Source organism: Heterocephalus glaber, unplaced genomic scaffold (assembly GCF_053883595.1).
Source record: "Heterocephalus glaber isolate CG9 unplaced genomic scaffold, H.glaber_assembly_v1.0 deba00001600, whole genome shotgun sequence".
Taxonomy (NCBI): domain Eukaryota; kingdom Metazoa; phylum Chordata; class Mammalia; order Rodentia; family Bathyergidae; genus Heterocephalus; species Heterocephalus glaber.
This window is the reverse complement of record NW_028258372.1, coordinates 31,570,449-31,595,566: the sequence shown is the minus strand read 5'-3', so window position 1 is coordinate 31,595,566 and position 25,118 is coordinate 31,570,449. Positions and strand designations below refer to the sequence as shown.

Sequence of the window (25,118 nt, the reverse complement as noted above, 5' to 3'; positions counted from 1 at the left end):
ATTATTGGATTAAGTCTTCCCTTAAGCTCTTGTGAAATTCATCAGTGAAGCCATTACATCCCGGGCATTTTTTGGTTGGTACATTTTTTTTTTATTATTGCTTCAAATTCATTGCCTATTACTAGATTGTTCAGGGTTTTTAAATACTGTCGATTCAATTTCAAAATTCATATGTATCTAGGAATCCACTTTTTTCTTGATTTCTCCAATTTATTGCAATAGAAGTTTTCAAAGTATTCCCTACTAATATCCTGGATTTTAGCAATAAGCATCATGATTGCAACTTCTCCATTTCTAATTTCATTGATTTGGGCTTCTTTCCTTTTTGGTAAGGTTGACTAAGGATTTTTCTATTTTGTTGATTATTTCAAAGAACCATCTCTTCAGCTTATTCAATTTATTATTCTTTTCATTTCAATTTCATTAAATTCTACAGTGATCTCTATAGTTTGCTTCCTTTTCCCAGTTTTGGACTTGCATTCTTTTTGTTTCTCTAGGACCTTGAGATGCATCATTGGACTATTTTCTTTGGGCTCGCTCTCTTTTTCTGATGTGTGCATTCACAGTTACAAATTTCCCTCTTTATAATTTGTTGTGAGGAACTGTCAAATTACTTCCTTGATTTCTTCTGTAACCGATTGATTATTAAAATGATTATGAAATAATGCATTAATTTCCTCATGTTTGCATAATTTCTTGTTTTCTTTACTACTGATTTCTAATTTTATTGTGTTGTTATCTGATAATATCCAGGAGACAATTTTGATTCTTTTGCATTTACTTAATCATACTTTAAAAGTTATTATATGGTCTATTTTGGAGAACATTCCATGTGCTGCTGAGAAAAATATGTACTCTTTTTTTTGCTGTGTGGAACACACCCTAAATATGCTAAGCCCATTTTTTGAAAGGTTTGATTCAACTCTGATGTTTCTTATTTTTATTTTTTGTAGTTGATCTATTTGTCAGTGGGGTATTGAAGTCCCACACTATAATTGTATTGATGTTTGTCTGATCTTTCATGTCTGGTAGTGTTTGTTTTATGAAGTTCAAATCAAACTGCAGCGATCTTCTTTGTCTTTTCTGATCAATTTTGGCTTAACATTCACTTTGTCTGAAAATAAGATAGCTACTGCTACTTGGTTTGGGGTTACCATTAGATAGAATATTGTTTTCCATACTTTGATTTTTAGTCTATGAGTATCTTTTTGGGTTTTTTCTGTATAGCATACCATACGATTTTGTTTCTTGATCCATTCTGACAATCCATGACTTTTGATGGGATATCAAAACCATTCATTGAGAGTTATTACTGAAAGGTATTGACTTATTCCTTGTCATTGCATTTTTAAATTGTTATTAAAGACCCCTTTTTAAAAAGTCGACTTAGCTGCTCACACTGCTTTGTGTCTTCATTCTATTAGATCCTTGGCATTGTCAGCTTTATCATCTCTTTCTGGGATATCCTTAAATTTTTTGCAATATTGGTTTGGTGGTCATGAATTTCTCAGGGTGCTCTTGGTCATGGAAATGTTTTCTTTTTCCATCAATTTTGAAAGATAATTTTGAAGATTATATCAGTCTGGGTTGGAAGGTGTTTTCTTTTAAGGCTTAAAACACTCCATGCAAAGCTCTTCTGTCCTTTATGTTTTGTGTTGATATTCTGCTATAATAACTTCATACATTTTTAATTCCTTTGCTTTAATAGCATTTAAGATTTGATCCTTTTCTTGGACTTCTGGGATTTTGACTATGATTTGTTGTGAATAAGTTCTTTACAAATCATGGCTATTTGGGGTTCTACATGTCTTACTTATTCTTATGCTAAATCCTTTCCCAACACTTGTTAAATTTTGTGCTATTATTTCTGTAAACAGTTTTCATGCCATTTGTGCTATCTTCTGACTTCACTAATTCCTATTAATCTTAGTATTTTTGTATCATCTAGCAGCCACTGAATCCATGTTACATGTTATATTGTTATTTTTAAGATAACTGTCCATATTTGATCTCCAAAAGGAGCCCTGCATTTGATTTTTGACACTTTGCCCTCATATTGGTCATTTTGATGCTCATACTTTCAACAAAAATTTTAGTCTTCTGAATTTCTGCTTGGTACCGTTTCATAGACTAATTCTTTGTTAAATTGGTCATTTATGTTTTGTATCATCTTATTTAGCTCACTTAGCTTTTTATTAATATCTTCTGTAAAGTTGCTGATCCTTTTAAGTCCATTATCTGTTTCATTATACAATATCATCTTTTACCTCACAGAGCACCATATTGACCTGTTCATTGCCGCTGTTATCTTTTCAAATAACTGTGTAGCTTTTGATTTCCACCTTTTTGATGCCTCATGTATCAGCTTTGGTGGACTTGGGAGTTTTTGGAGGCATTTTTTTGCCTGGTCTTCTCATGTTTCTACTGTTTAATGTTGTGGTTGTTGGATTGTTATGGCTTATATCTTGGTGTTCCCTTAAAATCTCATGCACTCATACCTGGGGATTTTGGGAGGTGACTGGATCATGGGTATATGATACTGGATTAATTCACTGATGGGTTTATAGCTGGGTGTTACATTGTGAGGTGAAGCTTTGTGGGAAGAGGTGGGTCATAGTGGGCATGACCTGGAGAGAGAGAGAGAGAGAGAGAGAGAGAGAGAGATAGATAGATAGATAGATAGATAGATAGATAGATAGATAGATAGATAGAGATAAACCTCTTCTCCCTTGAATACCCACTGCTTTCTACCTGCCATGCCTCTCTGCCATGTTCCCCTGACTTAGAGCCAGACAACTATGGACTGAATCCTCTACAAACTGTGGGCCAAAATAAATCTCTCCTCCTTTAACTTGTGGATGCTAGATATTTGTCCCAACAATGAGAAAATAAGACAACTTGATTATAGTGAAAGACTTTGTAGCTAGTCTTGAGACCTCTTTAATTAGTGTTGACTTTTCAGTGATACATTCTGGGTGTGGCTAACTATAGACTTTCGCTTCTATTCCAAGATCTCACCTCCTCCATTTATTTAGAAGAGTAAGCGAAAATGTATTTAGCTCAGCACCCAGTTCTCTGGGAATGGGCCTCAGTACCATTAATGACACAAAGACAATCAATATATTGGCATACAGAGAAAAACCAATAAATAGCAACAGCTATGTCAAACTGGCAATAACAATAACAGCAGCAAAAGTAATAGCGTCAAAGACAAACTGAATATTGACATAATGTTGGAACCAGTAGTGTACTACTCTTAACCATAAAATCAACATCTATGATTATAGCATAAACAGAAAGACAAAAATATTGGCATATAGTAAATAGCTACTAAATGCAGCTACTGTACCTTCACTAACAATAGCACAATATTCAATTGTAACAGTATAGAGTTTCCTATCTACAAATTCATAAAACTTAGTGGTTATACAAGTAGATATACATGTGGTGCGGAATTGGAAAATTAAAATGTAGAACCTGAAAATTTAATAAAAGATGAGAACATGGAAAGACAAGTGACATAAAGGATCCTATTGAGTAAAATGAAATTAATAGTATTATTTAAAAGTGGCAGAGAAGAAAAAGAAAAAACAGTTAATAAAGAAAAATAAGCCAAAAAGAATTACAAGATGAAAACATAATAGAAAAATTTAAAAGAAAAAACCCCAAAGCCTCCAAAAAGCCAATGAAGGAAAAAAAGTTGACTTCAAAAAATTCCTTTTTTCAATGAGTGACTTCTTACCAGGATCTGTTGTCTTGGAATCCAGCAAGTTAAAATTTTTTCTACCTAGTTTTACATCTTTCTGTGCATTTGTGAGGTGCCCATTCTGTTCTATAGCCCTCCATCTATGTACCCCAAACCAGTGATGGTAAACCTTTTAGAGCTTTCAATGATACAAACAGCCCACTGTGGCATGAGTGCCATAGGTTTGCCACCATGGCTCTAGACTGTAGCAACCTTCCAAGTTGACACATGTCAACTTTGTTTCAGATGGAGAAAGCACCCAGACCCCTGGACTCTGCTGTATATAGCAGGCTTTGGGTTGAAGCAAACTGCTGTATTTAATGCCAGCTCTTTAAGATCCAGCCACCAACAAAAGCCACACTCAACAGGCCTATGTCTACACCGTGGAGGACAAGCTTTCTCCTTTCCAGGCTGTGGTTAAACTTGTCAGGAGCCTGTGCCTAGCCTGCACCCTCTGTGCAGCTGTCTCCCTTGGCTGGCTCTCAACAAGTCACTGTGGGACTGTAACACTGGAAATCCTGAAGCACACTTATTCAGTGGCTCAGTCTTAAACAATTATCCCCTTCCACAAATGACTACTTATTAAATATTTTCTGGCAATATGATGAGTGCTACACTGAGTTTATTGCCCAAATCTAACCTGCCATAAAGTTAATTTCTGAATAAAACCCCACACTGTTTTTGTAGTTTACGATAGCTGTGGGCTTTTCTTGGGGCTAGCACTGCTGGACTGGTTTATTATTTCTTCTTGAAGCTGCTACCTCTCTGGGGTTTATCTTCTATACTGGGGTATTAGCCTCATCCACCATCAGGTTGTTTGATAGGTTGGCGGCTATGGTGCCCTGTGCCAAAGGGAAATAAAACACAGAGCAGCCTTCAATTTGGTGGGTGATTGTGGCCAAAGCATGGAATCCATGGGCCGGGAGTTGGCCAGGGGTGAATGGGGCATGATGGGGGTGGGTGACATTTATGATGAGCCAGGTGGGTGTGATCTGCACTATGATCAATAAATTATAGAGGTTAACATATGAGAGAAAATTCAGTTATTTGAGGAAGATATAGAAGAAAAATATGAAAATTTAAGAAATAGAAAATTTAATAACTTCTCCAGGCTTTCAAATAATGTAAATGATTGAGCAGAGATTTCTTATCCACTAAGTCTATTGACTAAACCCATGTGTTTCTGCTTGGTACATCTTAAAATCCTTAGTAAAATACACTGTATTTTTATATCTCACCCTTCTAGTTTCTCATGAAAAAATTTCCAATAATCATATTGAATAAACAGTTTTGTTAACGTAGGTTAATTTTCTTTAATATATTAAGGAGACAAATTTAATACATGGCAGAATATTTTACAAAATCTAGATTCAGTTGTTTTTGAGTTACAATAATGTTCTTTTCATGTTTCCAAAACAGTACATTTAATGTGAATAAAATTAATTATAAATGACAGTAAACTGAACAATTTTATTCCCAAAGATATAGTACTCCCCCCAAATTACTACAGTTTAGAAAAGCTTTTAACTACATATATCAGACCCTCAAGTTATGACTGGCCAGGCATACAAACAACTTGGGTTAGTTAGGTTAATGGAAGATCTATAGAGTGTACCCAGGTAAACATCCAGATCTCAACTGTATTGACTGAGTTATCACCAGCCCTCAGGAACCGATTGAATTAATAAGCCAAGATCCACTATATTTTACAAATAGCAAGTAATACCAAAATGATCCTAATAACTTCCAAAAGAATTTTTCCTAAATACATAAACACTCAGCTAAAATACAAAAATAATATATGGGAAGTAAAAGCATTTAAAAACTGAAGAATAAAGTGTTCTTTTCACCATACTATGTTCAAACTAGTATAGTAATATTTTGGTTCATGAATGTTTCTGTTTGAACACAGTTCTGTTTGTAAACAAAAGCCTACAGCAAAATTTTGCTTCTGTTCACAAACTGATGGATGACAGACACAATGACACCTATTATTCCCACACAAACACAAAATGCAGCCACCTTCCCCAAAATTGTAAAACAAATTAAGTTTGTAATCCAAAGAACCACTGGATTTAGCCCAGTTCCAATAAAGAGACACTGACCTACATTGTGATTCAATCTGATTCTTCTTCTAATGAAACCGTCAGTCACAATAAATAGTATAGGTAAATATGTTAATGATTGATTTTTAGATTAACAGTCAGTTGAAACATTTCTTGAAAGGGTCATAAATACTCATTTAACATTCCAATAAAACTAGGTTCAAATAGATACTTTTTATTAGTAGCAATACTAGTTGTCCTATTCTTTCATTATCAGAGTCATATAATAGAAACCATTAAAAGGTAAAAGGGTGCCTTGGAGTAGTATCTTTGAATAAGTGACCTAGCACTGAGTCACCAGCTGTGTATTCTAGAAACATAATATTCAATAATTCTGAGTCCTTTGTTTTCCTTCCTAAAGTAAGAAATATGATTAATTCATCTTTTAACACTATGAGTGCGAACACTGTAATACATGTTAAAGCATTTATCAACTAATATGCAAATAAAAATAACTTTATAACTTTAAAGCTTATTAATTTGCATAGTCCTTGAACACAAAGTGTTAGAAGAAGTAATTATTGCTGGAAATATTTAAATGGAACAACACAATTCAACTGAATCAATTCCCAAAATGAAAGTAATAATGCAAAAGATCAAATATGTATAAAATCATGAAACACAGTACATTAATTATTGACCTCTGTATTATGTAACAAATCGCCACAAAACTTGGCAGCTTAAAGCAACAAATTTTATTCTCATGGTTTCAGTGGGCCAGAACTCTGGCAGTGGTTGTACAGGAATCTTAGCTAGGTGGCTGTTACCAGGGGATTCTCATACAGCTGTGGTATTGGCAACGTCCACAGTAGTTTGAAAGCTTGACTGGCACTGGAGGATTTGCTGCCAGTATGGCTCACTTCTCTGGGTGCAGGTGCTCTTTTGTCATGGACTCTTTTACTATAGGACTGCTTAAGTGTTCTCAGAGCATGAATATTGTATTTCTCCAATACCAATGATAGAAAAGAGCAAGGACATTACAATACCATTTTTTAATCTATCCTCTTGAAAGTTATATACCAGCGTTGGTGATCTTTTTAGAGCTTTCAATGATAACAGCATGCTGTATTCTATTTGCTAGAAGCAGGTCACAGAATCTAGACTACATTTCTGAGGAGCATTAAAGTGAAGAGTATCTTACTGAAGCAAGGAGTATCAAAAATGTGGTCCATATATTATATAAAATTTTTGAAGTTCAGTCCCAAAATTACAATTAAATAATAAACTAGTTCTCATTGATTCCACAGAAATTTATTTTTATTAACATTCAATTCTTATAATACTACAAAAATGATTATTGCTTATTTATTTTTCAACTGGAAAAGTACTGACTCCAAAGATGTAGAAGCTGATCTTGGGGAAAAAGTATGAAATTTGCACAGTACAACTTTGTATATGTATGTATAATATAAATATACAGCATATTTCTATTAAAATTTTATAGGGTAGTGATTAGGAAATTAATATTTAAAGTTGTTTGAGGTATAATAACAAAAGTTTAGGAAAAATTGATTTGTCTTCCTTTTAACCAGACAATACGAATATTACATTTATCTAACTATGGAAATATCTTTCTTCAAATATAGAACAAGTTGCTCAACAGCTGACAAATATGACTAAATACATTAAAATGCAATTATCTGATTTGATTCAACCAATGCATTCCAACATATTCACATATAAATCTTCCATCAGTATGGACACACATACATTTACACATAATTAAAATGATATTTAGAGATCAGGTTGAACAAGTGCTCCCATATGCATTATCAAATATGTTATGAGTTCACTTTGGAGAAGCAGGGAACAAAGTCAGTGTACTCTTGGATTAGATATTAATACTTCAAGTAGTTTTATATTTAGATAACACAATCAATTTTATACCAGATATTTGAGCAAAAGCTTTGGGGTGTGTGTGTGTGTGTGTGTATTCATCCCTGTGGAATATATCCTATGTTAGTAGATTTTTCTGATGAAGAAAGTAGTCAAGGAATAATCACAACATTAAGAATTAATCATAATACTCACCCTCATTCAATGAATTTAAAGCGGTAACAAAATAACTGTGTTTGTGTGCATTTTGCCTTATGTTAACATAACAAAATTTCTGCTTATCTATCTAGTTTGTTTTAATGAAGACTATTCCTCTAAAAATGATATCTGTAATAATTACCCATTTTACAAGTATCTGTTTTTAAGCAACCTCTTCTGTTGCTTAAAAAAATATTTCCCAGTTCTCACCAATTGAAAAGTGATTTAGAAGTTAAATTGTAGAAGTTAATTTAAAAGTGATTTAGAAGTTAAATTCCAAGCCAGGATTTTAGAACCAGCTACATGTTTTCCCAAATGTGTGATTAAATAACGTCATGGACTGTCTATTGTATGACAAATTCTGTTTAGAAGAAGCAATTTAACATAAAACATGACAGTATTCTTACTATCATGGAATCTGCATTTGAATACCTCAATTTACCTAACAGCCTTTTAGTTCTCAATCTCCTTCTATTTCCTGGGGAAGATACTGCAGCCTAGGCAGTGTTGTTATTTAAATAAACAATGACAATTCCTCTTCTGAGTTTAGCTTATCCTCTAGTATAATGTTTATTCAATAAATGATTAAGATTTTTGACATTGTAGGAACCATGTTGCAATTCTCATAGTGAAAGAATTTTCTAGAATTTTGTCTATTTATATACGAAGTTAAGTTTCAGTCTTATCTTCCTGAAACTCAATTTAAATGTATTATTTTGATCTGTAAATTATTAATGATAAGTTTTATGAGGTGGAAAAACTCTCTTTTATTTGCCTTTTTCCCTTGAGCTACATTTTAAACAAAAGAGCAAAAAATGTTTATTAAATCAATTATATAAGCTGCTAAATAAGTGTACAAATAGTTCAACCTTACTGATTAGATTTTTAAGTAGTAATCTTTAGTAACAAAATATTGTCACATTTCACTTTGGGGTTCTATTTCAACCCAGATCTGAAGAGTTTGGAAAGTATATGAACCTTTAGGTAAGGACTGAGCTGGGTGGATTTAAATACTAACTTTGTAACTCAGAAGTCATAATATGATATTGAACACATCCTTAACCAATCCATTGTATAGTTCCCCATTCTCACAGTGCAGATCAACATACAGAGTAATGAAGGAATAATGACATGATTCAAAGTAGCTTATAAAAAAACCAAGAACAAATCTGAGAGAATTAGTATAAATAGTAGATGGTGAATATAAAAATGTGTGCACTAAACAATTGACTTAATTACACAAAAGACAAGAGTTAGGTTTTCTGCAATGTTGCAAAACCTAATGACTTACCCAAGGTATAATGGCTTATTTTATTCCACTTGCCATGTAATCCAGAAGTAAAAAGTACAGTAAAGTTGTGAAATTTACAGAATTACCTAAGAAGGTGCCTTTTATCCTTATTCCTGGCCATCCTCAGCTGAAGCCTCTTGAGTCAAAATACCACATGGCCCAATATGACTGCTGAGACATTAGACTATCACCTTTAGAATACATGTAAGGAGAAGGGAAAATACAAAAAATGCACCTCATAGTTAAGTCAAACCTTTTATAAAGGTTTCCCTGACCACTAGCATCCACTCAGAGCTCATTAGTAATCTTTATCTCCTAGAAAACCTGTGATGTTGCCACTTGAATAAAAACAAATTTTGTTTTAAAAAGAGAAAATGGATATTAGATGATGAAGTAGCATCTCTTTTATAACAATTTTTCTTTACAAAGGACTCAAAATTATCTTAAAAGGGTAATTTATTAAGACAAAGTGAGTCTTCCAAGAAGTCACTTGTTTGGAAGTTAAAAGTTTAGATTTTCAAATACAGCACATTATATAGTTCCATTCTCAAATATACAGTGCTGTAGCACAATTGCCAACTTTGCTGTAATCTTTGCCAATAGTTTATATAACCACTCATTATATAGCTTGATTCAAGGTCTCTAACTCACACAGGCGGTCAATTTTCATGCCACAGAACTATTACACCAGAGTGACTATTGCTTAAGTGGTAAAATCAAATAGTCATTTAATATTTACATTATAGCAAGATAAAGTTAGGAGAACTAAGACATATCACAAACTCAAGAGCAAGAAAGGTTGGTATTATAACGTAAAACTCTGAATGTATGTTACGTCATCATTAGAAAGATGAAAGATTTGGAGAGACTGAGAAACTACATTCCTTCCCATATCTATCTAAAATGGCATGGCTTCTTTTTTAAGGCAAAATATCAAGAAACAGCTATGGTTACTATGGCAACTACATTAAAAAGAAAAAGAAAATGTGGAATGTTTTTAAGTGATAAGTGCATTTAAAATGCAAACACTAGCTCACTGAAGAATCAAATAAAATTTGAAGTTTAAACTTAATACTGCCAGAAATGTTACAGTTCAGCAATTGAAAACTTTAAATATTCTCATCTTTCATAATAAAAATAAACTGATTTTATTAAAAGGTAAATATTTAATGGTATTGTAATAATAAAAAAATTAAACTCAAATGTGATGTTTGTTGGATATTTTTACTGAAAATTAACAGACAGCAGCATCTGTTAGATATACCTGAGTACACTTAAACTGTACTACTTCTTTCCCATTTTATTTTGTTTCTATGAGATTTGAATGTGTTTCCTGTAGAGAAGTCTGGCTTAATGGTTAATCAACAAACACTGCTTTTGAGGCCTCCAACTCCAGTTGTTTCATCTCATTTCATGACACTACCTTTTTTCTAGAGACTGTACTTAGGACCACAACCCTGAATTTTAGTCTGAGTCACTTCTCAACAAATCTCTTCCACCAAAACATATCTTTATTTCTAGAATCTCTTTCCTTTTACCATAATGCAAGTGACCCCGCACCTTCTCCAGAGTAAAATACCATCTTACTAAATGGTCTTTCTGGTACTATTCTTACACCTTACAACCTATTATTCACAAAGTACTTCAGTAATTTGTATAAATTCAAATTAAATCATGTTACTTTGAATTCTACCCACTGTACTTGGAATACGATCCAAACTTTTTATTTTGTTCTGGAAGCCTTATTCAACATTGCTCTCAGCTATCTTTTGCTTTTACAACTTTACTCTGAATAGTATGATCTTACAAGATTAGCTCCCTTCTGTCTTTAAGTACCCAAGTTAATTCTACATTCGCTTTTCAATATTTTCAATTGAAATTCTTCAGAGAGGCCTTCTCTGTCTCATTTATAAAAGATCAATTTGTTGTCATTTGCCCACATCACCCATCTGGCTTTACTTTTATGCTTACTGCTATTGGTAACGGCTCAATTTGTTTAAATAATTTTAAGTTAACTTATTTTGTCTATGCTTATTTGAGTCTAATCTGTTTCTAAATAGAGAACTTGTCTGCCACTTCCACTATTCCTCTGATCAGTGTCTAGCAATTCATTAAGAATTCAACATACATTTTAACAATATAACCATTAATAAAAATCTTAGAAAAATAGACATAATATCACAAGGACCCGAGTTAGATCCCCGGTACCAAAATCCAAAATAGACATAATAAATAATGCAATACATGAGAAAATGGTAAGATTTACAGTAATGTTCACTTTCACTAGGGACATCCTTAAGTGAAAGTACATTATTTGTTAGCAGTCAATGTGTGACAAATTAATACAACGATGTAACACAGTTTGCTGTTACTGCCATGATCTGTGATCCTGTACCCACAGCCTACACCAAGAAGGCTCTGGCCCAGCAGAGCACGTGTTAACCAAACTGTTCTAGGATAAAACAGCTTAAAAACACAGTCAACATTCGATCATCTCAGCACTCCTTTTTGTGTTGCTAAGAACCCACACAGGCCTTCCCCAGTGATCACTTAGAACTGACACTGGATGGAAGGAAGCAGAACAGTAACACCAGCCAAATCTGTAAATTTAACCATAGATAAGATGTTACCTTTTTGTTTTTCAGCTAACTCCTTAATTTGACAAGTTACAGTATTACTGAAAAGTGGCAGTGCCATGATTTGCTTTGCTGATTTTTCATTCAGTGGTCATTCAGTTGTGTCAACATGTACTGTAATACATTATTAGTCTCTCAAGTGTTGTGGCTCTCCCCTAACCAGTGACATCTTCCCTTGTGAGATCCTTCTCTGACTAGTTCATCTCTAGTTCAATAGGCATAATAAAAAATTATTTGCTATTCAAGATCGTACTACATCCACGTGTATTATGTTCATTTATTTTCTTAATTTTTAAATACAAAATAATTGGGCCTGGCATGACATTGAAATTTAAATGGCACCGTAAACTATTCAAATATGTTCTGCTGTATAAGACACAATCTGGTAAATATTCATGTTCACAACTAACATTCAGTATTTTTCATAATTTTGTATACTATTGGCAGCTTTGCACAATTTCCTACTTCCATGTATCAGAAAACGATTTGGTATAACACTTCGCTCATTTTTAGTCAACATTTTCAGATATAATTGGTACCACAAACTCTACATTGAAAAAGTTGTTTTCCAGGGGATCACAGTATTGCCTATGCCCAAAGAAGGCTGTAAGCAGTGCAGGCTGTGAAGAGTTAACCCCACAGGTGGCTTTTAGGGAAGGAAGTCCAGCCAAAACCTACATGCCTAGGTCAGAGTAACTCCCACCCAAATTCTAGTCCCACAACTAGAACCTTTTTATTAAAAGGAGAATGTTCTAATTACAATCATATATTTTGTCTATTCTCTTCCTAATTCGAGAATGCTTTGCCTTGTCCTTTACAAGGTTTGCTTGCATTAGTTTCCATAGAAATTGCATGATTGCATTTCCTTGAACATAGTGCCACCCTTGCACGTAGCTTGCCTTTACTCCAACTAATTACCAATAAAAATCAGTGGCTTGAACTGGCCAGTGCCTTTGTTGGTCATACTGGCATTGGTCATCCTGGCACCTGGCTTTCTGTCTCTTAGTTTTGCCTGTTAGTGTTTTTCTCAGGCCTGCATCTTACACTGGGCAGGAAACTAGAGCCTACTGCAGAGGTTTCCAGTAATGTTTCAGGGGTTGCCAGTATTATTTCTCTAATATTTTTTAAGAGAAGAATTGGTAGACTATAGTTGAAATAAAACTCCACTGTGCACTCCACTGTATACATAAGAGTGAAAGAATTAAAGAGGTATCTAACATCTTACTATTATTATGAAAATAATTTCATCCTACAAATAGCCTGAAAAACTCTTGGAAACTCTAGTGACCCTGAGATTCACTTAGATTAAAAATAATCTTAAAGCAATGATGACTTACTGTTAAAAGATTATTGTGTAGTACTTCTGGATTTTATGCTTTGTGGGAGATAAGGCTGACTTTGACTAGTATCACGGTTACAAATTAGGTAGTTCCTAATTTTATGGGAACAATTTCTGTGTTGTTCTAAATTGACAGAAAGGAGTTAGGTTTCAGTATCTTCACCTTCCTGGCCATTGCACTGGCCACTCGAAGGGGACATATACTCAGGAGAGGCAGGTCTCTGCATCTGAGGACTATGAACCATATTCCCATCATTGAATATTAGCGTCTTGGCCCTTGGAGAGTAAGAAAGGGAAGCAGTATGTGCATAAAAGATACTTGGCCATTAGTCCTTGTCACTAATCCCCTTTGCTTTCAAACACACACACACACACACACACACACACACACACAGAGTATTCTTGTGACTTTCTGCAACAATTCTCCCTAGAAGTCCTCTTTTCTGAGTGTCTTTAGTTCCATTGTTATGGCTGCCTCCATGTCCTGAATTGATTCAAAAAATTTCTTTCGTGGTCATTTTGATGTGAGGAAGAGCCTAAAGTCACACAGTGCCACATCCAGTGAATAAGGTGGATGAGGACACACTGTAATGTTTTACAACCTGCTTTTTCATTGGAAGGTATACATCATTACCATTTTCCAATTTTTTTTTTCACATCTAGTAAGGACAATCACGAAAGAGGACATCTAGAACCACTTCAGAAAGTGGAAAGAACAATGAAGTAAGTGTGTTCCAGCAAGGGGCAGTACTTTAAGTGAGATTAATGGCAATATGTCCTTTACTGTAATATTTTAAAATGTAAATATTTGCAGTGTATTTTAAACACCCTTTGTATGCTAAGCAGATCTAACAATGCTATATGATAAAGGTAAGAAATAAAGTACTATGATTGGGTTAGTGGAAAAATGTAAAAAATATGGGAGAATTTCTAAAGACAATAACAAAGTGCAAGGGTCATACTAGCTCTGCTATTACCTTTAATCCATTGGCCTATATTTAGGGCTACTTTTCCCTCCTGCCCCACACTTTATCACTGATTTCCAAATGCAGAAACTCACAGGATATATGTACAGATTAATTTTTCTCCACTGCTGTCCTCTTCTGCGTATATTCCAGGATGTGAGGACAGTTTTATTCATCACCATCCCTCTGCTCTCTTTTGTCTCAGAATTTACCGAAATATTTATTGTCTAAAGGATCTCCTTTTTTCCCCCCAGCTAATAGGATCGTTTATTTTCTGTCATTACATTGGCTTAAAAAATAATGGGAAGGGCCGAGGATTGGCTCAGTGGTTCTGCTGCCTGCCTCAAAAGCGGAAGGTCCTGAGTTCAATCCCTGGTGCCAAAAAATAAATAAATAAAATAAAAAATAATGGGAAGAGGGCTGGGGATTTAGTTCAGTGGCACCGCACCTGCCTCACAAGTACAAGGACCTGAGTTCAATCCCCTGTATTGGAAAAAAAAAAAAAAATGGGCAACAAATGTGTATATGCAAGGTATGTTCTTGATGGATCATCAATATAGTCAAATTTCAATTGCATGTTTCCTATAAATTAGAATGGTATTTAACAATTTTAAATTATTTTCTCCCTCCATATATAAATGCGGAGAGAGAAAATGATTTATATAATATATATATATATATATACACACACAATTTTTCAGTATGATTTTTAGAAATTTGAGAGAAATACTGAGAGAAACTATTAACTAACTATGAAGTATGTAATATACACAGAGCACCCTCTTAGGACATGGAATCCAAATCTTTTTAATGGCTAAGGGAGCAGGACACTTCACAAAGAGAGAAATTACATCAGATTATATGTGTTAATAGTAGTATATATAATGTGTACGGTTTAAAGTACCAAGATAGAAATAAGTTTAAACTATTTTAAGCAAGACAAGATCAGAGTGAATAAGTAGAATAAGTAGAACTTGTCCTTGAAGGAGCTTTTAGATCAGAAAATGAAGTCAATTGGGTAAGAAGAAGAGGTAATGCCAGGAACAACATTGTTATCAAACAAATGTATGTTTCACCTGTTGAAGAAAACCTAGTTCTCCAATTATTAAAGAGCTTTAGAGTTAAAGAGAGTTGATTCAGAGCATTTACTATTTTGACAGAAAGGTAGAGTGATACCTAACACATGCTCAGAGATATATGAATCTTTCTTCACATATGTTCATTTTATTTCACATGTAATCTCATCTATATTTACTACAGGGGAGTTTTTTGTTTATTTCATGAGTCTATAACATTATTTTTATAAATTATGGACAAGCATCATATACTAAAACTTGTCTATCCTTTGGAGATGTCATACCTAAACATTTCCTGGAGAAGAGTCTTGGACTCTTACCTAGCTTCCATTTTCTCATCACAATATTTTGTAGAGATATGACATGTGTTGTATCTCCATTCCCCAAGATTGTGTTGGAGAGGACATAGCAATATCTTATTTTAAAATATCCAACATTATACATCAAAGGGAAATTTTAAAGTGAAAATGCTGAAATTAGTAGAATGAAATAAAACAAAATAGCCTTTTAAGATAAAGATTTTAGGAACAAGTATTTTCTCTAAAAGAAATCCAATAGAGAATTTTTAGGCCCAGTAAGAACTAAAGAAAAAAAGGGGTCAGGGGAATTATACGTACTATATCTGCTTAAGGAGAATAATAAAGATCACTGCTAAAATGCTGTAATATCTAAGCCACACAAATAAGCAAAATAGATAGCAGAAGATAAGGAGAAAGTATGAATTATTTCTTGGACAAATATAAAATGTAATAACAATACAGCAACAAGTTTAAAACTAATGTGTCTCAAAATGAGTAACAAAACTATAGGCCATATGATAATGACCTTAATATAATTAACAGTAATAATGGAAAGGGCTTGAATATGTTTATACTAATCAAATGTACACAGCCAGTGTGTCCAGTTGTGAATACTGGTGATAGAGGATTCCGTTGTGTTTTAAAGATACAGTGGGTGTGGGGCTGTGATACTGGGATGGTGCAGCAGCAGCTGTGTGGACAGTATGGCAGCCTCGGGGCTCCAAAAGGCGGTTTCTAGAGAGAGGGTTTCAGTAAGTGCTGTGGAGCCTGGAGAAGATAACTCCGTCCACACCATACCTAGCTTCAGAATTCTTTCCTGGAAACTCCAGGTGACAGTTCCAGCAGAAACAGAAACTTGCAAGCTATCCAGGAACAGCCAGGAAAGTCAGTTTTTTAAAAGTCACTTGAGAACAGAATCCTGTAACTCCAAGTATTTCAACCAAGCTCTTCAAGCCACCTCAGTCATTCCAGTCTTTCAGCTGAGACCCAGGCATTGTGAAGATGAAAAGGAACAAAATTGTTTAGCCATTTGATTCTGGTAGCTTGTTACAGTGATGGATACTGAGAACACCAGAAAACAGCTAAACTGTGTGACACTGATAAAAAAATAAGGTAACATTATCAACCTAAAGAATATATTCAGCTTAGTCTGTGTTGTGGTACACGCCCATACTCCCAGCACTCCAGGAGGGTGAGGCAAGAAAATCAGAAGTTTGATCCCAGCTTGGGCAACTTAGAGACATCCTGCCTCCAAGTAACAAATCAAAACCAAAAAGAGCTGCAGACATAGCTCCATATGAAGGCCTCGGATTCAGTCCCCTCAACCTGCCCTACACACACTCAATTTAAAATTGCATAAAATTACTGTGTTTTTAAATAAAATGCTTGCACAACATTTTGAAGGACTATTTCAAAAACATTATTGGTCTATTTAAAATAAAATTACATAGGCCCACTATTAACTCTGTACTAGTGTTGATTTAGATATATTAAAATGACCTATCTGTCAATCACTTTTGAAAACTGTAATTGATCTGTACAGCCAAAGAAAATTATTCTACCAGGTATACTCAGAAAATACAATGACTGCTACTGCTGAATGCCATCCAATAGAAAAGCAGGGATCTTCAATATGAGAAGTGGCACAGCAACCTTTAGTAAAACCGTGTGACAAGCTTCAACTTGTTTGGTGCAGATGATGGGCTATGAGCGATGTTTGAGAGGTGAGTATTAAATCACGGTGTGGTATAAATCATAGATTTGAACAATACAGTTCATGGCAGTTGGACCACCATGCTGCTTCAGATTCCACCTCTTTAAAAAGAGTCATCATGGGACATGAAACTTGTGTCTATGTTTATGATCCTGAGACCAAATTTCAGAGTTCTCAGTGGAAGTCACCAGTTCTTCTGGTGTGATTAAAAAAAGAAAATACTCAAGACCTAAAGTCGATGTTGTATTGATGGTTGTTTCTGACTTTCATGGAATTATGCAAGCTGATCTTGTACCTGGGAACACTACAGTGTACACTGAATATTATAAGCATTTACTAGAATGTTTAAAAATGTGTGTAGAAATCAGCCCAAAATATAGGCAAAGTGTGTTATTCTCTATCATGACAATGCTCGGTGTCATATACTGCTTCTGGTAAGGTGATTTCTGTGAAATAAACACAGTGTGGTGTGTTAGTCACTGGATCTGACATTCTGCAACTTCTGGCTCTTCCCTAAAGTCAAAGTGACCATGAAAGGTAAACACTTTGAATCAATTCAGGACATTAAGGTAGCCAGGACAGCACAACTAAAGACATAAAAGAGGACTTCCAGAAATTTGCACCAAAATTGTCAAGATGGTGCTTGGCATGTTTATATGCGAGCCCTTCTTCTGTGGGTCCTAGGTTAGAACTTCTCCTGCCCCAGAGGGTGTGGGTGTGTACACGCTGCAGCAGTGGGCATAATGACCCATTATCCAGACTAAACGTATACCAAGTGAGTTACCCTTAATTGGTGGGATTGGCTAGCAGCTACGATGGGGGCCTCAAGATACCCAAAGTTGAAGGAGTTTGCTTTTTAAATGTTGGTTATAGACAATGTAAAGGTCGTTGTGTCTGCTCTTCTTCCGAATAGTTGCATCCAAGAAAAAAAAAGTTGCCCCACTCTTCTTCCTTGCCCCCACTAAATAGAAATAGGGATTGATTTATGTCTCAATCCTGAATACATGAAAATTTGTATAAAAATATCTTTTATGAGAATGACTTGTAATCTGTAGACTTACTACCTGGGAGATGTCTTGAGATGCAAAATCCCATCTTTTGAGTTGTGGATTGTTTTGTTGTCTCTAAATAAATGATGTTTAAATTTTTTTTAAAGTCCTGGTGAAAAAGTATAATAAAAATATTGTATTTAAATGTTAGAGATACCTTAATGCTTTAAAATGTAACTTCCCGCACATAATGACTTTTTTTTTTTTTTTTTTTAGCAGCATCTTGTTTATTGGGCAATTCCAGGTCCTTTCCTGGCGGGACGCAGCCCTTGGTCACTCAGGTATGCACACAAGCTGCAGCCAGGGAGCAGAGGGCCCGGCGGGCCAGGCGCCGGCCACAGGCACACATGCAGGGCATGTGCACAAACCGTCTTTCTGTGGCTGAAGTGGGGTGAGGACAATCTGGCACCCTGTCTGCCTTCCTGTTCCCCACGTGCAGTGCTGCGGGGTCACCGTGGCACCTGTAGACACCGTGGCTAAACTGTACGGGGGCAGCATTCGGGAAGGCAGGCTGGGGCTCAGTAGAAGCACACGGTGTGCAGGAAGGCCCGGCCGTTCTTCTCGCACTCCCGCAGCAGCTCGTCGATCTCCTTCTCCATGTACTCCGTGTGCTGGATACACTGGCAGAGCTCGCAGATGAGGAAGGCCCCGAGGGTGGTCTCCTCGTGGTTGTCTTGAATGTCCACATTGACCACATGTACTGGCTGGCAGGTCTCCTGTTCTCTGGAATTCAGATCTTCCACCACCTGGTCGAAGACCCTCTCCTCACAGGTCAGGATCAGGTCCAACAGGTCCTTGCAGTTCTGGAACCTTTCTGGCTGAGGCTTGGTTCTCTTATTTCTGTCCAACATATGCAAGATTCCATTCTGCGTATAGAGTTATTTGTCTTTCCTGAGAAGGTCATTGTACATCTGGTCATATGTGGTTTTGAAATCATAGACATTGGGCTTGTCGGGTGCAGGTCCTGGGAGCTTCACGTGAGTTCCTGTTCCGAAGGACTGGACTCTGAATCCTCGCTTGCTGAGGATGTTGTGCGCCTCCATGCTCTGGTTCTGGTTGCTCGAGCATACCACCGCCACACGCAGAGGTGTGTGTCTCTTCATCTAAATATTATTTTAAAAATAAATGTTAGGGGCCAGGGATGTAGCGCAGTGGTTCTGCCGCCTGCCTCTCATGCGCAAGGTCCTGATTTCTATCCCCGCTACAAAATAAATAAATGTTAGTATAGTGTAGTTATTTTTATTGAAGTTCTGATTTTAAAAACCTTCACAGTAAATAAAGATAGTTTCCTAGACCTGTGAGGATATAATTTTTCTTCATATAAATTCTTTCCTGGTGCCGAGTTCAAGCTTCACATCAAAGAGCACGGAATACAGTAAAATGTAACTGTGCCGTGAGATAGGTTCACTGTTCTCGGTGGTAGTGAAATTGCTGTCATTTTAACTTGAAGATCAAGAAACATTCAAGCAAATGACTACTAAAAGATCAAAAAGAAAAATGGAAAAATCCCAAGGTAAAGTTTAAAGACATACAAAATGACTTATACATGTTCCTGACCGTGTTTTCCTCCAAGTCTCACCTTACTGCTTTTGTCAATCAGTTTCAGCAATATTTTCTAAAATTGATCATTCATTTTACATTTTTCCCTAGTTTCCTTTTTTAGTATATTTTTCTTTTTAGGCAGGCACATGGTGATATTAACAGAGAAAACATTTGTTGTAACAATAAACAATCACATGACCACTAGAGGAATATTTGATCAGATCTAAATCTGAAGCTAGGATTTGATGAAGGCCCCATAGGAAGAAATTTAAAGAGAAAGAAAAGTACATTTGCAAGCAAAGCTACAAGTTAGTAGCATGGTTATATCAACTAAGTGAAAATGAGATGAAATCGGTATAAAACAGTGGAATCAAATAACTGCATGTTTCTTTATCATTTCCTGATATTATTGTTCCTCATCATGATGAATTTTTATAGATGTGTAATTTATACACAATAACATTCTTAAGTTTTATCTGTGGAGTCCTAGGACTTTGATAAATGTATGTACTTACACTCCTCAATCAAATAGAGATGAATTTCCATCACCCCAGGAATTTCTCTCATCAGCTTTTAGAGAATTGCATTTTAATTGACTATTTGTCTCTTTTCCTAAACTAGATAATTCTTTGAGCAGAGGGAAATATCTCGCCAATGACTCATCACTAGATCAAAGCAAGTGACAAATGATTAGCAGAAGATTAGAGAAGCATATGGGAGACCAAACAGAACATAGATATCAGGGAAGAGCACCGGGTGGCAAACTGTAAAAACGTTATAAATTGAAATTGAACACACGATATGACAACACAAACCTTTTACATGCCAGAAGGAAATAATATCATTAATTTAATTTAGTATGAGATTATAATTGACCATTCCTTACCATAGCCTCTCCAGTGGAATTCTTTATACACTTATATCAATGTCTTAATTAGGGTTTTACACTAATCAGTGACAGACTTTGAGCTTATATATTTCCTCTGTTACTGGCAACAAACACTTATAAAAAGTGAGTAATTATTGATAAGTGTATCTAGAAAAAAATAGAAACCTCTAGAATTAACCAGAAAAAAAAAAATGACCTACAAGCCATTAGGATATTCTTCCTCCAGATTATCTCTCCGTTGTTCTCTATATCCTCAAGATACAATTTTTCACTGTTTAGAGAAAATGTATAATTTGGGAATCAGACTGTAGCTTTTGAACAGTAAATGTAAGATTAGCATCTTTATTTTGAATCAATTTATACTGAGGATATGAACTGTTTTAAGTTAAAATTATTCTTATAAATAGAATAATAGATCATAATGTTATATTAGGAAAATCATAGCTTAAAGAGAAAGGATTATTTTCAATCTTACTTTTAAAAAAATTTCCTTAGTGTTAGTAAGATATTGTTATCCAGAAAGCTTTTCAATTAAAATATGAATTTTGGGAGAAAGAAATGCTTTGCAGTCATCGCTATAATTCTAAGGAATGCAAGGTCTCTTTAGTGGAGAAAACAAGAAACACCTCAGGAATAAAAAATGACTTATCAAGGTGGAATAAAACATCATATATATATATATATATATATATATATATATAAAATTTCCTCTAGAAATTCAGGTGGAAACAAATGAGATCATTACTAGATTTCCATATTATAGACCAATAAGAAGTCAGCAAAATTTTCAAAGTGGAGTTGGTGGGGGATCTTGGAGAAAAAAGTAATTGTAACAGGCTTCCTCCATAAGGGTAAACTAGGAAGTTCAAAAAAATCTGCACACTGAAGATCCAGTCATGATGTCAAATTTTTAAAATAATATGGATGGAAGCCACTTCAACACATGGTCTTAGCATTATTAGATATTCCTGTTTATTACAGATTTTAAGGTTTCTCAGCCTAATGACCTCCAATAAATCTTCCTATGTATATGCCCTACAATTGACCTTCACCTTGATTCTGAATAGTTGGCCAAAAAATTATAAGCAAAGACAAAACAGAGCTCTTTGAAGCATATAAAACATTTTCATTGGAGCTTCCCTTCTAACAATACTTCCAACCTGTAAAGAAGCTCAGATCAATAAGCTGTAGCCATTTTGCTTAGATAAGAGCCAGCATTAACAAACTATTATGCAAGTGAGCCCATCCCACTTCCCCTGAGCCCTGATCTAAGCACTACCACATGAGTGCCTTGGAGAGAGCAGGAAATACATTCCTAGGAGTCCAGCTTAAATGAGAAGATAAATTTGCTAGTATTTCACCCACAACTATTTGGGTCTATGTGTGAAAATAAAAATACACATCAAAAATCAAAACAATACTTTGTATTACTGCAATAACTGAAATCACCTTTGAGCTTACTCAGCAGGTGGAATTTGGAACACAGGTGAGAGGTGGATCCTTAAGAAGTGAGGCTGCCCAATGCCAAGGCTGGAGAAATCTCAAGCTCCTAGCATCTGTAAACATTGTGAAAAAACCACTGTTAGATCCTGTGATGTTAAGGCTTCCCATGTGCAGAAGCAGGAAAATTAGCAGATGGGATGCCTGTAATGGTAACTTGGAAAAGAGAAACTGTACTTAATGTAGTGGTAGATGGACATGTCCTGGAAAATTCTGTGAAGAGTTCTATGCATTTCTTTAAAGCTGCTTTTAATAACAAAAAAATGAGATTCTTAAAAAGGAATCATTAATTTTTCAAAGATATCCTATAGAGGGAAAATGCAGTTGTCATGACTCACTGGTTTGGAAAATAAAATTTGCCAAATTGAAAGATAGAAGATGGAAAATATTTTAAGAGCATTATTGTGATGTATTTAACATACAGATAATTATATATTTAATATGTATAAAGTGATGAGTTTGGATACATAGATTCACCTTTGAAACCATTAGTACAGTGAAGCTAATAATTATTACTGTCAACTCCAAAGATTCCTTGTGCCCCTTGTTTTTATGGTTAGAACATTTAACATAACATTGACCTCTTTAATAAATGTTAAAGTTCACAGTGCTGTGTTAACCACAGGCACTATGTTGGATAGCACATCACTAGAACATCTAAATGGCCTCAGTGCAAAGGCTGTAGGGTGTTGAAGGAACACATTTTCTTAAAACTTCAGAAGGTTTTAAGACTATGCCTGAAAAATTTCAGCTTGCAAAACTGACTTCTAAAAATCATATGAATAGTGTCACAATTTAGTACCTTAAAAGAGAAACATCTGTAATAAAATGAAATATAATTGTGATTTGTGTGTATAGTGAACCCTTCCTTCCAACCCAAACAGGCAATACCAAAGTTATTTAAATAACTGAGTTATTAAAACTCTACTTAGACTACAAAAGAGACTGACTGGATTCAAAGCAAAATGACATTCCTTGGCTATACTTTTTAAATCACACTACAGACCAAAAACTTCCTTTGCTGCAATCATGAACCATATCTTTTGGAAAATGGAAGGTGAGTACAAAAGGCAGAACTAAAAACTATAGAGCAAATTGGTCTGAGCACACTCCCAAGAAACAAATATGGAGCATAAATAAAGACCATTCACTTCCCCAAGAATAGGCAGGCCATAGATATGTAGTTTGTCTTCAGAATTCCCCTGGGCCAGTTAATAGTCTGTCTCTCCTGTTCCTCCCCTCTTTGAGGGTGATTTGAATTAGTTTTCTGTTGCTACAAACTCATTGCCTGAACATAAATGAAACTTACTGTACCAAATTTCTAAGAGTTTGGAGTCTGCATACTAGTTAACTTAGCCATTAGCTCACAATCTCATCAGGCTAAGTACAGCATTAACCAGGGCTGTGATTTCTTCTGCATCTTAGGTATCTCCTCCAAGATCAAAGTTTGTTGGCAGAATTCAATTTCTTGGGATCATAGAATGAAAATCTCACACTCATTGAGTCCACCCATCATTTCCTGCCACAGGTTCCTCTTTGTAAATTGGCATTTTGCTTGTTTCTAAACCAGCAGCAGCACGTCTCTGATGCTTCACTTTGAAAAGCCTTACCTTCCAAGGTCAGATAATCTCAAAGGAATCCCATTCATAACTAAATCATAAGATAGGATTTTTGGCTGGATGAGCTAGTTATCACTTTTGATTATATTATTTAGGAAATTAATACCTGGAAGTGGAAATCACTGAGGCCACACTAGAATTTTGCCTACTACAGAGTAAGACCATTGCAGAACATATGTGCACTGGATAACTTGTCTTTTTACTTCATTTTTGAATGAAAAGTAGTTTCTAAAAGCCTCACCTTCATGGAGACATGAATTCTTGTGCTGGAAAGTCATGTGTTTTGAGCCTGATGCCATACCTATGTAAGATTTTAGGAATCTAGGAGGAAGTGGGTAGTTACTGCATGTGAAGGATATGAACCACTGGGTCCAGTGACACACTGCACTGTATTGTTACAGCAATACCTCCCTATATTATATCGTGCTTCTCTATCCATGCACCTGGTGACTTTCTCATTTATGTTAAATTTGCCTTGGACAACAGATATCACTGGTAACTATCATACAAGGAGAGACTTGGAAAGTGCTTCTACATTAGGCCAAAGATCAAAGAAATGTAAACTCATGTTCATTTTCCATAGTAGTATGGCCCAGTGAATCTGAATCAGGCATTTAAATTGTATTCTAACATAGCAAGTAAAATAAGATTATTATAAATAATGGGAGATGTGTTTCTCACTACTGGGTAAGAAAATTAAAATGTGCAAAAGAGTATCTAGAACAAACCTTGTGCTACTGGATGGGAACTGAATGACTTTAATATGTATCTATGCAATTTAATACATAGATATACATATACACTTCTGCTGTGAGGAACCAATACCAGTGCTCTCCCTGAAGCAGTGAAAATACTCACACCCATAACTTGATTTCTAAATACCACTCTCTACTTATAGGAAACAGGCTTCATTGGAAACATCATTGATCCAGTATAGTTCAGCATTGACCTTGTATATCATGGTGTGACAAAAATAAGAAAGCGTTCATGTGCTCAAAGATTGATAGAGACAGGTTAAAAGGTTACAAGAAATGGCTTCAATTTCTTGTTATGATGAATAGAAAACATCTACTCCCTTAATAGAGAAACACTGCATATAAAATATAAATTAGAAAAAGAAAAATTAAGTGTCAACAGTATGACTGAATATTACCATTTTAAACAGCAAACATTATGGCACATCAGACTATAACATACATTTGTTTTCATCACCTTTCTCAGAGTTTTAGTTAGATTAGCTGTCAAATTAAGAAAAAGTATTCCAAACAAAATGTAAATTCTTGTTCCTTGTCCTCCTAAGTTATTCAATACTTGA

The 25,118-nt window shown here is 35.1% G+C and overlaps 1 pseudogene across 1 annotated transcript; it reads right to left on the bottom strand.

Annotated features, from left to right (window-relative positions):
* Nucleotides 1-14,952: 14,952 nt before the first annotated feature.
* On the bottom strand, nucleotides 14,953-20,884 carry LOC147823159 (RNA polymerase II subunit A C-terminal domain phosphatase SSU72 pseudogene; annotated as a pseudogene). The gene has a single exon (XR_015444200.1). The product of XR_015444200.1 is annotated as an RNA polymerase II subunit A C-terminal domain phosphatase SSU72 pseudogene (transcript).
* Nucleotides 20,885-25,118: the final 4,234 nt, after the last annotated feature.